The following is an 18,516-nucleotide window of genomic DNA, read 5'->3' as shown; positions in this document are numbered from 1 at the left end:
GTTCGGTCAGGGTCGTCTTCACTGTCCGTCCTGATCTGGTCGGTCTTTTCGTCATCTTCGTCGATGGTCGGGTAGAACGCCTTCAGGTCGTTCAAACTGGCTGATCGCTGCTTACGTCCGTTTAGAACCTGTAATCGGACGAGATTCGGAGAGAGAAACTTGGTCACCCGGTATGGTCCCTCGAATTTCGTGGCCAACTTGGAGGCGAAGCCTTCGGCTGCTTTGGACAGAGTGTGGCGACGTAACATCACTTGGGATCCAATAGCCGGTTTCCATTCCCTACGGCGGAGGTTGTAATGTCGTTTTTGCTCTTCTGATGCTTTGTCGCAGTTTGTTTTTGCGATTTCGAACACCTCTCTCATCTGTCGTGCCCTGGTCTCCGGGTCGGCGATGCTAGTTCCCGTTCCTGGCGTAACCTCGTCGTACAAGGGGTCCTGGCAGCCTGGCAGTCTTGGATCGCGACCTTGGATCAAAAACGCGGGGCTGAATCGCGTCGAATCGGACACGCTTGAGTTGATCGCGAGCGTGATTTCTGGCAAGAGCTCGTCCCAAGTGTTCTGTTTTCCGTCGATGTATTGCGCCACCATCGTTTTAATTGTTCTGTTCGCGCGTTCTGTTGGATTTTGTTGGGGAGTGTACGGGGCAGTATGCTGAAGTTCCATCCCTAGCCTTTTGCAGAATCCTTTGAACGATCGGCTGGTAAACTGTGCCCCATTGTCGCAAACGAAGGTACGAGGGGTACCAAAGCGGCTTAGGATTCTTTCTCGGAATGATCTTTCCAGGTGTGGCGTAGTTGCCTTGCGTAGAGGCACCAGTTCGACCCACTTACTAAATGCGTCGAAGAAAACCAGGAGGACGGTGTTTCCATGTTTGGAGCGGGGCAACGGCCCAACAAAGTCGGCGCATAACACGCTGAAGGGTTCGTCAACTTGTCTGGTGAACATTTTCCCCGCCGGTTTGAACTGGCTCACCTTGTATTTTTGGCACACTACGCATTGGCGAACGTATCTGGCGACTTCTCGGAACAGGCCTGGCCAGTAGTACTTTTGGGCGACTCGTGTGCTTGTTTTTCGGATTCCTAGATGTCCGGCCGTCGGGTGGTCATGGCATTCTTTTAGTACGCGTCGTCTATGTTCTGCAGCGACGCAGAGTTTCCATGGGGTGGAGTCTTCCTCTTCGGGCACGGTGTGCAGGCGCCGATACAGTTGTCCACTCTCGCTTCGGTAGTCTTCATATTTGCCCGGCTGCTGCCTGATTCTCGCCAACATTTTCCTGATCCACTTGCACTGTGACTCCTCCTCCAGAGCTTGATGTAGTAACTCCAATGGTTGGCGGGAAAGTGCATCTGCTACCACGTTCTGCTTCCCTCGGCGATAGCGAATATCGAATTGATATTGCTGCAGCTCCAAAGCCCAACGTGCTATCCGTCCAGTGGGGTTGTCGATCGAGTTGATCCATTTGAGGGCGAGATGGTCCGTGATCACGTCAAATCGGTATCCTTCCAAGTAACAGCGCAGCTTGCGGATTGACCACACTATTGCCAAGCATTCCTTCTCAGTAACGGAGTAGTTCTCCTCGGCTTTGGACAAGCGTCGACTCGCGTAGGCTATTACTCGTTCCTCGTCCCTTATCTTTTGTGTAAGGACGGCTCCTAATCCTTGTTCGCTAGCGTCGGTTTGCAATGAGAATTTTTCAGAAAAATCAGGGCAGGCGAGGACCGGCGCTTCGGTTAACCTGATCTTCAACTCCTCGAAGGCTTTCTCCTGTTCTTCCGACCATTTCCATTGCCGATCTTTCCTTAACAACGCCGTCATGGGTTCTACTATTTCGGAAAAGTTGGGTACAAACCGCCGGTACCAGGAGGCCATACCGATGCATCGGCGAAGTTCCTTGACACCTGCCGGAGGTTTCAGGTTGCGCACTGCGGCGATCTTGTCAGGATCCGTGTGTATGCCGTTCCCGCTGATGACGTGTCCTAAATACTTCAGTCTGCGTTTGAAGAAGCTGCATTTGTCCTTGTTGAGTCGAAGATTAGCCTTGCGCAGCCGCTGTAGAACTGTCCCAAGATGCCGCATGTGGTCCTCCACGGTGTGCCCGATGACGATAATGTCATCAAGATAGGCGAATGCGTGTGGTTCCATGTCGGGGCCAATCACGCTATCCAGTGCTCGCTGGAAGGTCGCGCCGGCGGAGTGAAGGCCAAAAGGCATCACTTTCCAGTGAAACAACCCGCGGCCCGGCACGGTGAACGCCGTGCACTCGCGGCTGGTTGGGGCAAGCGGAATTTGCCAGTAGCCGCTCTTCAGGTCCAGGGTCGATATGTACCTGGCATCTCTCAGCTGTTCCAATATGTGGTGAATCCTGGGGAGGGGATACGCGTCGGGGATTGATCGCGCGTTCAACTGTCGGAAGTCTATGCACATCCTGATGTCACCTGTTTTCTTGCCCACGAGGACAATTGGGGCGCTATGTGGACTCTTCGAAGGTTCAATCTGCCCTTCCTTAAGCAGTTCGTCGACCTGTTTATTAATGACGGCTTGCATAGCGGGGTTTTTTGGATAATAACGTTGTTTTATAGGCTTGTTGTCGCGCATCACGATGGTGTGTTCTGCAATGGGGGACACTCCGCTGAGGCCGTCGAATTGTTTCAGTTCCTGTTGCAACCATTCGGTGATCCGGTGTTCCAGGGGTTCGTCGTCTTCGGGCTCGAATCCAGGGGCCAAAACGTCGGGCAATTGGGATATACTCACGGTGGCCACTGTTGCTCCCTGTGTCCGTTCCCTGGTGCGCCTACGGCGGGGCCCGTTGTCGCCGATGCCGGGCTCGAATCGCACTCGTTTCTTGGATCGCTGCTGTACCTCGTGTACCCGGAAGGGGTTTTTCAGCATGGCTCTGTGGTCGAGGCCGGGGAGCGCCGATGTCCATCCGGGTTGGTATCCTGCCGGGGTCGAGACCTCGCCCGAATTCCTAGAATTCCTTGAAGAAACGGCCACGCACGTCTCGTTTGGTACGTCGTCCCTCGCAAATTTTCCCCACCTCACCATCATGGATCCCAGGGGATCGGCCACGCGCTCCTCGTTCGGCACGTCGTTCCTCGTCGGTTCTTGATGCTGGGCGACCCGGTCTCGGCTGAGATTCGTAGGTTGATCCAGGCGGGCTGGGGATCCTATGTCTTGAGTCCTGGTATCATGGCTGTGTTTAAATTGCAGGCGCAAGGGGACTCCTCCACACTGCAGGGTCGCGTCTATTCCGCATAGGAAATCCATCCCGAGGAGGACGTCATCCAGCACGTCTTTCATTACTAGCACCGGCATCTTTACTTGTTGATCTCCTAGTCGTATGTCTGCCATCAGCGCCTGAGTCAATTCCCGGAGGGACCCATCCGCCAATCTGATCGTCGTTCGCACCATCGCTATACTCTGTCCGTTGTCCAGCTCCAGGGCTTTGCGTTCGCTAACGAAGCTCCGTGTGGCGCCTGTGTCCAGAGTAGCGAGTAGGTCCTCTCCTTCCATGGTTACTTGCGCGCGAATTCGTCCTCTCTCCAGCCGCAGGGTTCCCTTTACTGCCTCGGGGTGGGATTGGCGGTCTTCGCCCGGTCCCCTGCCGAGTGAAGCGCCTGTCCGTTTCCCGACGAATTCCTGCGACAGCATTCGATGGTGCGTAGCCCGCGACGGCCGCAGTCCCAGCAGTACAAGACTTGGGGCTGTTTACACTCCCTGGAAAAGTGTCCGGACCCGCCGCAGTTCCTACAAGCATGCTGCACGTCGATTATGGGGTCGGCGTCTTGGAGGATGGTTCCATTCCTGACATCCGGCTGCTGCGAGTCCGTCGACCAATCCCTCACCTGGGTTCTATCGTGCCGGAGATCCTGTGTCCTCGCGGCCGCGTGATTCCTTGGTCCTCGTTGACCAGCCGTTGGCCCTAAAGTTTCCCGCGGATGGGTGTCTCGTGCTTGGTTCGCGTAGCCCGTGAGCTCCGACGGTCCCTTGTTACGCGTCACCTCGAAGTTCGCAACCAGTTGCGTTAATTCGGAGAGAGAATCAAAATCTTTTCGTCTCGTAAACAACTGGTATTCCGGGAGCATGTTATCGTATATCCTTTCCAATTCCTGAGCCTCGGTGTATCCCGCGCGCTGCATCATTAGTCGAATGTCCACGAGGTACGTTTTAAACGCTTCTTTTGGTCGTTGAAAATGGGTTCGGATCTCGTCTTCTAGCCGTTGAAAGTACCGGGGAGGCAAAAAAAACTCTGAAAACTCTTTGCGAAAGGTCTCCCATGGTTCTCCACTAAGGCGGCTCGTTCGAAACCAACTCTCGGCCCGACCGGTCAACAACACGAGGATTCCTTGTGATAAGTGGCGTAGATCTATCTTATAAGTGGCTGCCCTCTCTTGCACGTGCTCCAGGAAACTTAACGGATCGCCGGACCCATCAAACACGATTCCCCAGCGGACCATTTTCTCGGTGATCGCAGCGTTAAAATGCTCTTCGTTCCAGGCGGACCCCTTCGTTGGTGGGTCCTTGCTACCGTGCAGGTTTCTCTGCGCGGCACCGACGTCGATGCCATGGAGTAGGCTCTCTGCCGGCACAGCGGATCCCGACGCCACGATACTACGGCTACTGGCGGGTACGACATCATACGCAGCCGGGGGATGGGGTTGTAGGTTAAGAGGCGCGAGTGTAGAAGGGCGGGGAGAAAGTGGTTTAACCTCTGGAGTCACGGCGACTCCGTACTGGGCCTCCAATTCCTCCAACCGAGAACGCGCCGTACTTGGTAAATCGGCCGAGTTTGCGAAGGTCGCGAGTCGACGTCTCAACTCTTCGACAGTTCCAGCGCTGTCTAACCCAAGCTCCGCGGTAATCATCTCCAACTCGTTCTTGCGCCTGACCGAAATCCACTTGACTCCCATGTTGAGTTGGTCCGGGTCACTGTTGCTGCACGTGGTCTACGATCAAATGTCTGGAGCGTCGCCCGAGGAGTCGAAAAACGTAGCTAAGGACGCGGCGAAAGACGGGGCTCTGAATCCTTAAACGGCGAGGACGCGTGCGAGGCTATTCGGTAGTGAATTACCGGTGGGCCGTCTTGGTCGTGGGCCTGGACACGGGGGCTGGCAATTAACACGCGCTTGTTCAGGGGTACTTCAGTCGTTGGTTTCTGCAGGATTGTTCCGGTTAGAATCCGTTGGTTCGTGTTCAGTTTCGGGGGAGCGCGAGGTGGACAGAAGACGCGGGGATCGCTGTCTTTCGCACGTTGTATGCTGCGGGATAAGGACCACTGTATTTTGCGCGTTGTGTACTGATCGAAGGCAGGGGATCACTCTGTTTCACACGTTGTATGTTTGACCGAATGCTGAGGATGACTGTCTCTTGCGTTGTATACAACCCGGCTTATATTGGGTCTGGCTGAACGGCCGAGCCTCTGCCGACGTCGACGTCTCGGAGTCGGCCGAGAACACCACGTGAGAGAGCCGCGGGCGAATGGTTAGGTAAATAGTCGAAGATCGGGGGGTGCGGGTAGTATGAGAAAGGGATAATTTCATGTATTATACTCGTGGGTCGTTCGGCTCATGCCCGCCGCCGACGCCCAGAACTGTTCTCCGGTCTTCACCCCCTCTCTCCCCACTGAGATGTAACAGAGGTCTGGCTGCCCTTGGCTCTTTCCCCACTGTACCGGGCGCTATGATCCCGCATGGTTTTGCCTGAGGATAACGGGGACCACGGAATTTTCGTTCTGCTTTGCGTGCTGCTTCGTCGCTGGTGTTTCGCTTGGATTTTTTTTTTCTCTTTCTGCTGGACATGGGAAGGGCATCACTATGCTTTGCTTGGCTGCGGGCTGTACTTTCATTCTGTCGTTTTCCTCTCTCATTTCCTCTTTCCCGTTCTCTCCTCTTCATTTGCCGACGGCTAACGGGGATTGTACAGCTTTTCAGCCACGCTTTGCTCGCTGCTGGCCTGTACCTTCGTATCGTATTTTCTTATTGATACCCTATAAATTTCTCCTCGGTTTGATGCGGCGCTACCTACGCGATCTACTTGTGGATCTTTAGGCCACGAAGGGTGAAATCCCCCCAGAAAACTATCGTTTGAATTGTCTCAACAGTCCCTGCTCGGGCGCCATCTGTAAAGTAGTGATCCTAGGCTGGGGTCAGTCTCAGTCTGCCCAGGGTCACCTACAGTTTATTTGTAAGTTGCTGAGACGTTGAGACTGGGGGGGGGAGGCGGGTCGTTGGCGCAGGGATCGCCGAGCCGCCGTCAACGACGGGGCCTTCGGGAGAAATTAGGGAGGGGGGGGGAAAGCGGCGTTGGGCCGGGCGGCGCGAAACTCACCCGAGACGCTGCACTCCCCGACTTCAGCAGGGTAAAACCCCTGTTGCCAAGGTCGAAGTGGGCCGCGGGTCCGGGGAGGTGAAGGAAAAGGATGAGGGGGGGGCGCCTCTGTCGAAACGCGTACCACTTCTCACTCCAGCAGGGTAAAACCCTGTTGCCAGAGTCAGAGCGGGAGCGTAGTGACCGAGAACAGTCAGGAAAACGGGTGGGGAGGGGGTGGAGAGATGACCGCAGTCGGTGGTCCGACCAGAGAAAATAAATGGAAGCCAACGCGTTCTTAATTCTATGATCGAAGTTTTATTGGATTGGTTCCCCTCGCACTCCCTCCTACTCCTACTACTACCTTGGCCAGCGGCCAGCTCACCCGCGGATCCGGCGCCTGTGTTCCCGCAGCTCCTCCATGCTTTTCTCTCCTCTCTGGCGCGCGGCCGTTCAACACTTTTTTTTTCTCTTCACTTCGATGTCCGCGACGTTCCGTCTTCGCTCACTTCCCAGAATCGACTCCCTCTCTCGCTACGGTCGCTCGACGTTCTCGCCACGCCTCGCGCTCGTTTTCGGGCCAACGGGACTTTTCCGAAAGAGCTCCGCTCTGCTGCCGGCTGAGCATGGCTCCCTCTCCTCGCCGTCTTCTTTGCGGGTGTTCCGTGTGAGCTGGCCGTTTGGCGGGATTTCGGCTATGCAAAACATAACTAGCTTATTTACTACTATAGCATATGGTTGTGAGTAATCCAATTATTAATATTATTATTATTATTCTTGTTACTATGTGAGGGTCCCAGTATGGGTCCTCACAATGTAATTCCGTTTCTCTATTTGGGCTAAAAATGGCTAATACCGGAGGATTTGCCAACGCATTCTTAAGAGTTTCAAACGTCTTCACCTGTTCTCTATTCATGGGAAACGGACCACCTTCTTTTAACAACTGCACCAAGGGCTTAGCTGTCGTCGCAAATGACAACATGAAACGTCGAAAATACGAAAAGAATCCCAAGCATGAGTGCAGTGCTTTTACATTTTGAGGGACTGGGTATTTTTTCAAGGCCTCAATATGGGAATCACTAGGAACTATTCCGTTTTGATTAACTTTATACCCCAGGAAATCGATGTTTCGATTGACAAACCTACACTTTTTTAGATTTATCTCTAAATTTTGCTCGCTAAACCGAATGCATAGTCTTTTTAATATATCCATGTGTTCTTCAACTGTTTTAGTCGCTACTAATATATCATCCATGTACACTACAATGCTTTTGTTCCTAAGAAAGTCTCTCAAGAGCTCCGAAATAAATCTTTGAAAAATAGCGGATCCATTTTTTAACCCAAAAGGGCATTCTCAAGTACTGATACTGTCCTTGCGGTGTCACAAACGATGTATACGGAACTGATTTTTCTTCTACGCCTATTTGATGATACCCACTTTTCAAATCTATAATGGAAAAACAGCACTTGTTTTCTAAAAACTCAAGACAGTCCTCAATAAGGGGCAATGGGAAATTATCTTTAACAATTCGTTTGTTCAGACCACGGTAATCGACACACATTCGAAGTTCTCCTGATTTTTTTTTTTACTAGGACCAACGGGGAAGCATAAGTAGACTCACTATGACGGATTACTTTCTTTTCTAACAGATCATCTACTATTTCAGCTACTTTCTCTCTCTCATGGTAGGATAAACGACGCGGAGTACAATAAAATGGTGTTGTTTCTGTTACACGAATCTGCATCTGATACTTTGGTGGTGCTTTAAAGTCAAATTCTTTGTGTAAATAGTATGTCTTAATAACTTCCCTACACTTTTCTGCAAGAGTGGGGCCAAATTCGAAACCTACGTTAATATCTTCCTCTTCATCAATCTCTACCGACGCACAAAAGTTACTGAATTCGTCGCCTTGATTCATATTCTCGATGACCATTTTGTCATTCCTTGAGTTTTCTTGTGTCTGATTTTTAAATGGATTAGAACGTTTGATTAGCTCGCTTCTTTCTGATTGATTACCATCTAACTTATCATATAGTCTTATGTTAATATTATTTTTACTTTCGGTGAATAAAGACGCGCAGGTTAAACTAATAGCTTTTTGCTTTAACGAACTTAATGGTGTGTGTTGCTTCACATTGATATTTTTCTTATGAACTAATTTTACTTCAATAACTTTAAGGGCATCGCGTCCCAACAATACCGGCAAAGGCAGCATATTATCATCTACGATGTTTAATAAAACGATATATTTCTTTGTGCAAAATTCAATATTGTAAACTTTTAATAGCACGGTTTTATTATATGTTCTTCTTTCTTGATCGGCGTATTCGAATGAATGTGTGTTGGCATATCGATACTTGTCGAGGACAAGTATCGATATATCGAGTACATTGGTATTTCTTATAATACTATCGATGAGTAAATCTTAAACTAATATTCAAATCTTATAAACTAATATTCATATCTTACAATATGGCACTTAAATTTTCCCCATATGGGAATTGGTTGTCCTTCTAGTCCATAGTATTTCCTAACTTCATTATAGGCTTCAACTATAGCCGACTTCGGTATCAAAGACTTATGAATAAAACTTACAGAGCTACCTGTATCAAATAGACTAAAAATACTGACGCCTCTTTGTTCACCAAACGGAAGTCATAAAGTGATTAACTGGACAGCCGCTAAATCGTCGTTGTTTTTTTCTCCTGGTCCTCATCTTGAACTGCAGCTACCCTAGTGGCCATCTTTCGTTTCGGGAACTGCGAATATAGGTGGCTGGTACTCCAACAGTTAAAACATGCCCCATCCGGTCTCTTTGGCTGACTGCATTCCTTCATAACGTGCCCAAATTGCCGACAGTTGTAGCAACGCATTGCGCCACCACCTTGCTGCTGCCCAACTGCCATATTCATATTTAGTTTTCCCTTTGTCATACCTTCGCTACGAATTGCTACGACACCAGGAGCTCTTCTGACCTTATCATAGGTGACCATCTTGTCACGCAACTTGTTGAGTGTGCTGCAATATAGCATGGATGCTGCCATGCCCGTCTTGTCCTGCAGTCCCTCTACGATGAATTTGACCACATCGCTCGTGGCCATGTCTGCTTGCGACGCTATGCTGCACATTGCGACGAAATATTGCAATGCGCTTTCATTATTTGCAATTTTCCGTGCCTCCAGTCGCTTTCCAATGTCCCACGCTGTCACTTTCTGCTCAAAGACGTTGAGCAATTCTGCTCGCATCAATTGCCAAGTCAAAGGCGCCACATGGTCGATGTACACCTTCGCCGATCCGCCTAGCAGCCGCTTCGCTAATATCCAGCATTTTGACTCGGATACACCATGGAAATTCATAATGTCCTCAAAGTTACTTATCCAACTGGTTACAGCCTGGTCGTCATCTCCAGAAAATGGACGCATCAACGCCTCAATGTGTGTCAAATCGATGCAATCTCTCGGCGTTTCCAACTCCATAGCCTCTTTCTCCGTTTTCAATATGCTTAATTTGAGATCAGCTACGCGCTTGCGAGAAACGTACAATTGTTCCAACTGCTGCAAACGGCACGATTCTTCTTCGTATTCATCTGATCGCATGGTCAATTTCGAACAAGCGTTGTCTTGTCGCGGCATGAATTTTTCACCATATTCTTCTGGCGCCGCTTTTACTGCGTGTTGTGCACTACGGTTGTCTCTATCTATCTCGCGCTCAACCGGGCCTGCAAAAATGTCTGCCTGCATAGTCTCGTCTGCGCTTGGCGCCGTATTTCCTAGCTCATGCGTGTCTTCCATGATTTTTTTCACTGCTGTACGTAATTGGTGTATGTTGGCATCTTGATCAAAATATACGTTTTGCCTACGCAATATGTCGCTAAGTTCACTTTTGGTTTTCGCTCTTATGTCTGCATAGTTCATCGCAGAGTTTTTTTTTTTTTTTTGGGCAAACCGCACACCTGATATGTAAACTTTTAATAGCACGGTTTTATTTTCTTTCTTGATCGTCGTATTCGAATGAATGTGTGTTGGCATATCGACAAGTTCCTCCTTCCATTGTCCTCGACAAGTATCGATATATCGAGTACATTGGTATTTCTTATAATACTATCGATGAGTAAATCTTAAACTAATATTCAAATCTTATAAACTAATATTCATATCTTACACGAATATACTTATACTGACTTTTGTTATATTGACGACTTCGGAAGTAATTGACTATACGCATAGTGACTATCTATTGCTCAAAGACGACAGAGACGTTTACACTTATGAAACATACGCCGAACTTTTCCATATTACTAATTTGAGTTTTTATAGAGAGATAATTGATATAGAATCCAAATATGTCAACAAAACAATTAATTCAGACGATGAGTGGGAAATATCAATGGTCTTAAGTCTATTAAAATTAATAATTTCAGAATTAGTTCCAAAACGGAATGAAAGGGGAATTAATGAATTAGGAACCATTTGGAAATGGATAGCAGGCAGCCCTGATCATGACGACATTTTGAAAATACAAAATAAAGTAAATGAATTAACTGAAAATAATAATAAACAATTTGTAATAAATTCCAAATTCTTCAAAGAAATTGAATTGCTATCAAATTCATTAAAAAATGTCATCTTCAATGAAGAAACGATACTGAGAAAGCATCGTTTAAAATTAATATCTTTTGACCTACTAAATTTAGTTGATACCATAACCCTCTTAAACATTTTCAATACAAAAACTTTAAATAAAAATGAAATAGAGGACATTTATAAGCATGAAAAACATCCTGTTGAACTGTCTGATCTACTGGACATTGCAACGGTTAAAATAATTCGAAATGCAGATTTAATAATCATTTATATAAAATATCCTCAAATTAAAGATATTTGCAAGTTTTACCATGCAAGAGCCATCTCACAGAATGATGGAATGTTAGTTATAAGTGAAAAATTTGTGAATGTAAGGAGAAATACTATTTAATGAATAATTTTAAAACTGAATTTTTTAACAATTACGCACAAATAAATTTAAAGAAGACCTGTTTCACCAATTTACTTAATGGCTTTAAAGCCAACTGCACTAAAAAAAGGGAAAAAAAACAAAGAAATAGACATCATTCAGGATGGTGCCATATTAGTTTCAGGCAAAAATAACGTAGACAATACTACTTTGGTAGGTTCGTATCTCCTTATATTCAACAACACAATTATAATAAATAATATAACCCACAGAAATGATAAGGGTAAAATTCTAAAATACATATCGCATCATAGATATAGCGATTTTGAATTAGTTGATTATGTACAATCGAATGATAAACAATTTTATTTTAATAATGTTCATATTTTAAATCCCCTTATAATATTAGGTAATACGGCCTTACCATTAACAACATTATTTTTAATCATTTTGATATTGATAATGTTATTTTACTTCGGCTATAAATTAACCAAATTTGTACTTATTAAATCAATAAGAATACCGACAGAAGAAATAGTGGAAAGCAACATTCAAATACTATCAGAAGAAATTAGAGCTCTATCAGAACTTCAAAATGTATCGGGACGAAACATTTAAGAATGGGGGGAGTTAACGTACCCAATTCTATTGAGCTCTTATACGAGTTGTAAACAATCTTTGGCTTTCTAAAACGAAAACAATTTCAATCTTGGGCCTCCGCCTAATTGATTTCTAACATGTACAATCTCAATGGCTCCCGCCACAATCCCAATCTTTGACACTCGCCTAAATGGAAAAACAATGTTTGCCCACACCCGGCTTCTCATAAACAATCTCACACCCGGCTTTCTGCAGATCCTGCACTTTGGGCATTTAACAGTTCTCTCTTTGGATGACGAAATCCAATACTCGGGATGGCGAAATCAATTGAGATGTTTATAGAAAAACTATTCCCGAAAGGGATCGACGATGCAAAGATCGAAAAGTTCAAGTCAGTCTTGATCCAGAAGCGACACCGAAAAGTCGAACTAAAAACTAAGATCGCGCAAACCCTTTGTCCGGAATCCTTTGTGACCCTCAACTTAAATCTATATCTGTAAACTTAGAAGTTAAATAAAAACTTTTTAAAAACGCAATCCGCTACCGCAGTTATTTAATTTGTATGTCTGAATGTATATGTGGGTAAAACAATTTAAATAATTAACTTCTTAGGCCTCCCCATGAAAAGTTGCTCCTTGTTGTTGGCTTTGGCTTCGACGGCAACTGTTGACCAGGTCAAATTGCGTTTAAAATTTAATTTTTGTACTCAAACACACACACACACACAGCTCGAAGGATTCACCATTGGGGTATAGTATCACCATTATTTACACTGTCAAACAGGGCTTTATGGAAAAAGATTAAAAGTTCAGCGACAGAGGGAATCGAAAGAGCAGCAGAGAAACAGAGAGAGAGAGAGGAGAGTACCTAAAGGGCTAGAAGAGAGTATAGGGGAATAGATAGCAGACGGAAGCTTATAGAGTGGGGGTGGTGGTGGTGTGAGAAGAGGAAACTTGGGAATTTATTTCGGGGTTCGGAGGTTACCTGAGCATTTGAGACCCTGGTGGTAGATGCCGTACAACAGCGAACAACAATGGTCACAGAACGTGGGTCCTGCATATGTGAATGGTTCGAAATTGTGTTGAGTTTTTGGTGAGTCCTTTTTGTTGTCGTTGTTGTTGTTGTTTCAATTTCAATTTCAATTATGACGATTTCGAATGCGATTATTGATTTCGTTTGTCGTTGTGGTTGGGTGCGTGTTTTTGTCGTGACAGCGTGATTTTGGACAGCGAATTGAGGTTTTGGTTTGGTTTTGGTTTTTGTTTTTTTTTTTTTTGAGTGGTGGATGCGCACATGGAAAAGAATACAAACAACAAATTTTTGTTTATGGTAAATAAAACAGAGCACAATGACAAAAACAAACGTTTTGCGTAATTCTAGTGTACACTTTTCATAATTTTAAACTAAATTCGAAGCACGAATTTTCTCAGTGCTGTGCGGCACTGCCAGGTGCAAGTTTTTCGATCAGAGCCTAAGATGAGCCAAGGATAACATCTTTACATACAGGTTCCAAAATAAACCCATCTTGAGGCGGTCTTATGTCGGGGATAATAGCATCCAACGAGTCTCCAGCCAGGCTTCTCCCATTCCCATCAATCCTAGTCATGTCTCTGTCATATTTTGTTGCCCCACATTTATCCCGAGCCACATTTATGCTCGGACAGGCCTAAGCAGAGAGATGACCTCATTAGAGAGAGAGAGAGAGAGAGAGAGAGGAAGAGAACTGCATGAATATATAAAAACTGCGGCATGCGGAGCAACCCCCAAGTGCCCCAACTGCCCCAACTGCTTCATAAACCAACGACAGAAGGAGGAAAAGCAGGAATAGCACACAATCGGACGGACGGGGGAGTCTGTGCTTAGGCGGAAGGACATGACGGGCTGGGACGACCGACAGACACCCACCCATCCAAGGACAATGGACAGGGGGGCGGGGGTAGGACATTGCAGAGCATAGCCGAAAATCCAAATGACAGTTTAATTTGACAGAGCATCCCACACAAAGGCAAGCAGCGAGGGCCGCTGCAGCGGCAGATGGGGCTACCGAAAGGAGCGCTGGAAAGTATGCAATGCAAATATGTTATCCTTTGGCTTCGTTGGGACTCGCACTGGCTCGCACATGGCAATGCAGCCCACACAGACAGCCCCTGCATAAGGCTACGGGCTAAAAGCTTGCTTATTAAAAGTAAATCCATTTATATGTATGTGTATTCCATATACATATTTGAATATACATATGTATATTTATATGGCTTTGTAGGTTTTTTTAAGGGCACTGCCACTAAAATATTTTCAGTGGAGAACTGAAAATGTTTTCCCTCTTTTTTCAAAGTTTTTTATACCCGATACTCAAAATGAGTATTGGGGTATATTATATTTGTGGTGAAAATGGATGTGTGTAACGTCCAGAAGGAATCGTTTCCGACCCCATAAAGTATATATATTCTTGATCAGCATCAATAGCCGAGTCGATTGAGCCCTGTCGGTCTGTCCGTCTGTCCGTCCGTCCTTTTGTCCGTCTGTCCGTCCCTATTAGCGCCTAGTGCCCCACCCACTTCCGCCCCCACAAAGGACGAGAATTTCAATTTCAAAGATATGAGAAAACCAAAAACGCAGAATCGTAGAGAATGACCATATCTTTTAGACTGCGGAATCTGAATTGGATCGTATTATTATTATAGCCAGCATCAAGAAAACAATTTCATTTTTTCTCGCCCTGTCTCTCTCTAACACACACGTAGCATAGGCGGCTTTGCTTAGAGTAAAACATTAGCGCCTAGATCTCAGAGACTACAAAAGCTAGAGCAACCAAATTTGGTATCCACACTCCTAATATATCGGACCGAGACGAGTTTGTTTCAAAATTTCGCCACACCCCCTTCCGCCCCCGCAAAGGACGAAAATCTGGGGATATTCAAAAATCTCAGAGACTATTAAGGCTAGAGTAACCAAATTTGGTATCAGCACTCCTGTTAGATCTCACTATAAAACGTGTATCTCAAAATTTCGCCCCACCCCCTTCCGCCCACACAAAAGACGAAAATCTGTTGCAGCCACAATATTGCACATTCGAGAAAACTAAAAACGCAGAATCATAGATAATGACCATATCTATCAGATTGCTGAATCTGGATCAGATCAGATCATTTTTATAGCCAATAGGAACAAATCAATTTGCACTGGCTACGCAGCGCCCGACGTCACGCTCAGACTGATTTCTGTCTCTCTCGCACGCACTCTTTGTCGTGTCGTTTAATATTCGCGGCGTCTGCCGGAGGAGAGCCATACTGACTAAGTATCGGGTATAAATGTAGAGTTGCGGTGTACGCAGCAACTCACAACGTTCCCCCTCGTTTTTATTCATTTTTTTCTACTTTTATCTAGTTTTATCTAGGAAATGCCCATATATATTCATGTATTACATGCATTTCTTTTGTGGATGTCGGTGGATGGTTGCGGCACACACACTTACCGAATCGATGCCCTTATCCTTGCCGGGACATATGAAGGTGACGTATTCATGGCATCGCTTGTGCACCACGTAGGAGCAAACTGCAGACGGGGGTATGAAGAGTTAGTTGGCGCTTGGCAGATAGTTGGTGGTGTGGAGGGCGATCCTTACCTTGGCACTGAAATCCTTGCTTCCCGAATCCCCTGCAAAAAACGCGCGCACACACACAGAAGGGAAGGAAAAGAGAATCGTTAATTTGCAATCAATTTATTGGCAATGGTGGTTTCTGTCCTTCTGCTTCAATTAGCTTTAATATTTAAATCGCTATTAATCAATATTATAATTGCCGCTGGCAAAACAATGAAATCAGATCAATACAGTTCGTGTGGGTCGTGGGGCAGACCGGAAGGAAAAAGGTTTAAGGAGATGCTTCACAGCACGCTCTCTCGCTGCAAACAAAAATAGTGGCACACTGGTTGGTGCTCTCCGTCCCTCGTTGCGAAAGAGACGAGTATCAAGTACACACGCTATTCGCTGCATTGCACAAAAGGAGCGAACTGGACTTACGTGACAAAAGTCACTGGAGTACTATCGTAACACTTTCTTTCTCACATAATATTTGCCCTTTCACGCTAGAAAACTTAAAGCTCTTTGGGCTCTCAATGGGCCCCACTAATGGGTAATGGCCAAAACCTGCCCGAAGCGGCTATGAGTCCCGGGGCTTACGTGACCTGTCCACAGGCGAACGGATTCTACGGGGCTCTACGTAAATGACTTGACCACAAAACCCTGCTTGTGCCTGTCCCTCTCACATCTCATATTCGTTGCAATTGGGACAAGGCAAATTATTAACATGCACAGTATTCTCGTACGGAAGCGGTATATGTGCAAATTAAATAACTGCGGTAGCGGATTGTGTTTTTAAAAAGTTTTTATTTTACTTCTAACTTCACTGATATAGATTTAAGTAGAGGGTCACAAAGGATTCCGGGCAAAGGGTTTGCGCGATCTTAATTTTTAGCTCGACTTTGCGGTGTCGCTTCTGGATCAAGACTGACTTGAACTTTCTGATCCCTTTCGGGAATAGTTTTTCTATAAACATTTCAATTGATTTCGCCATCCCGAATATTGGATTTCGTCGTCCAAAGAGAGAACTGTAAAATGCCTAAAGTGCAGGATCTGCAGAAAGCCGGGAGTGCGATTGTTTATGAGAAGCCGGGTGTGGGCAAACATTGGTTTTCCATTTAGGCGAGTGTTAAAGATTGGGATTGCGGCGGGAGCCCTTGAGATTGTACATCTTAGAAATCAATTAGGCGGAGGCCCAAGATTGAAATTGTTTTCGTTTTGGAAAGCCAAGGATTGTTTACAACTCGTATAAGAGCTCAATAGAATTGGGTACGTTAACTCCCCCCATTCTTAAATGTTTCGTCCCGATACATTTTGAAGTTCTGATAGAGCTCTAATTTCTTCTGACAGTATTTGAATGTTGCTTTCCACTATTTCTTCTGACGGTATTCTTATTGATTTAATAAGTACAAATTTGGTTAATTTATAGCCGAAGTAAAATAACATTGTCAATATCAAAATGATTTAGAATAATGTTGTTAATGGTAAGGCCGTATTACCTAATGTTATAAGGAGATTTAAAATATTAACATTATCAAAAGAAAATTGCTTATCATTCGATTGTATATAATCAACTAATTCAAAATCGCTATATCTATGATGCGATATATATCTTAGAATTTTACCCTTATTATTTATGTGGGTTATATTATTTATTACAATTGTGTTGTTGAATATAAGGAGATACGAACCTAACAAAGTAGTATTGTCTACGATAGTTTTGCCTGAAACTAATATGGCACCATCCTGAATGATGTCTATTTCTTTGTTTTTTTCCCTTTTTTTAGTGCAGTTGGCTTTAAAGCCATTAAGTAATTTGGTGAAACAGGTCTTCTTTAAATTTATTTGTGCGTAATTGTTAAAAGTTTCACTTTTAAAATTATTCATTAAATAGTATTTCTCCTTACATTCACAAACTTTTTCACTTATAACTAACATTCCATCATTTTGTGAGATGGCTCTTGCATGGTAAAACTTGCAAATATCTTTAATTTGAGGATATTTTATGTAAATGATTATTAAATCAGCATTTCGAATTATTTTAACCGTTGCAATGTCCAGCAGATCAGACAGTTCAACAGGATGTTTTTCATGCTTATAAATGTTTTCTATTTCGTTTTTATTTAAAATTTTTGTATTGAAAATGTTTACTTTTAAGAGGGTTATGGTATCAACTAAATTTAGTAGGTCAAAAGTTATTAATTTTAAACGATGCTTTCTCAGTATCGTTTCTTCATTGAAGATGACATTTTTTAATGAATTTGATAGCAAGTCAATTTCTTTGAAAAATTTGGAATTTATTACAAATTGTTTATTATTATTTTCAGTTAATTCATTTACTTTATTTTGTATTTTCAAAAAGTCGTCATGAAAATATTTAATATTTGATGTTATCTTTATGTATAATTCTGTTTCTATTGTTGATTATAATTTTATTCGGTCGATTTTCCTTAACTACCTGCTTTTTGTATCGGGATTGAAGTTTATTTCTTTCCCCGAATTTCTTTTCATAAACTACTTCTCCTATTTTATAATTTTTTTCTCTTCTATCTTTGTTATGTAGCTTAAGCATTTTGGTCTGAGCTTCCTTAAGTAATATTGGATTATGCTTGTGTTCTATTTTGTTATACAATATGTCATATGGCATTTGATTGGTCGTTGAATGTATCGTCAGGTTATATTTCAGTGCCGCCCTTATTATTATTTCTGAATAATCTGTTAGATTTAGTTCATCCTTGATGCACCGCGCTATTTCTGTAAGTGTGGAATGTACCCTTTCTACCTGACCATTTGAGGTGCTGTGTCTGGGATCAGCATAATAAATAGTTAAGTTACTTCTTTGTATGAATGATCTAAATTGTGCTGAAGTAAAGCTTGGTTCGTTGTCAGTCATTAAAGATGTTGCTGACGGAAAGTGTTGCAAAATTTCCATTACCTTATTTTCAATGTTTAATTTACTTTGAATTTCCTTGACCACCAAGTATTTGGAATAAGAATCTATACAAGTTATGAATGTTAGGTTTTGGGCATAGTATATGTCTAAGTGTAATTGATCTCCTTCTTTTGCTGGAATGGTAGC

The 18,516-nt window shown here is 44.5% G+C and overlaps 1 pseudogene; it reads right to left on the bottom strand.

Moving 5' to 3' along the window:
• The window catches only part of LOC117189400, a 110,327-nt pseudogene that overhangs the window by 83,375 nt on the left and 8,436 nt on the right, over positions 1–18,516 (bottom strand).

Source organism: Drosophila miranda (genome assembly GCF_003369915.1).
Source record: "Drosophila miranda strain MSH22 chromosome Y unlocalized genomic scaffold, D.miranda_PacBio2.1 Contig_Y1_pilon, whole genome shotgun sequence".
Lineage (NCBI taxonomy): Eukaryota > Metazoa > Arthropoda > Insecta > Diptera > Drosophilidae > Drosophila > Drosophila miranda.
The sequence above is the reverse complement of the archived record's forward strand: the minus strand, read 5'-3'. Positions and strand labels throughout refer to the sequence as shown.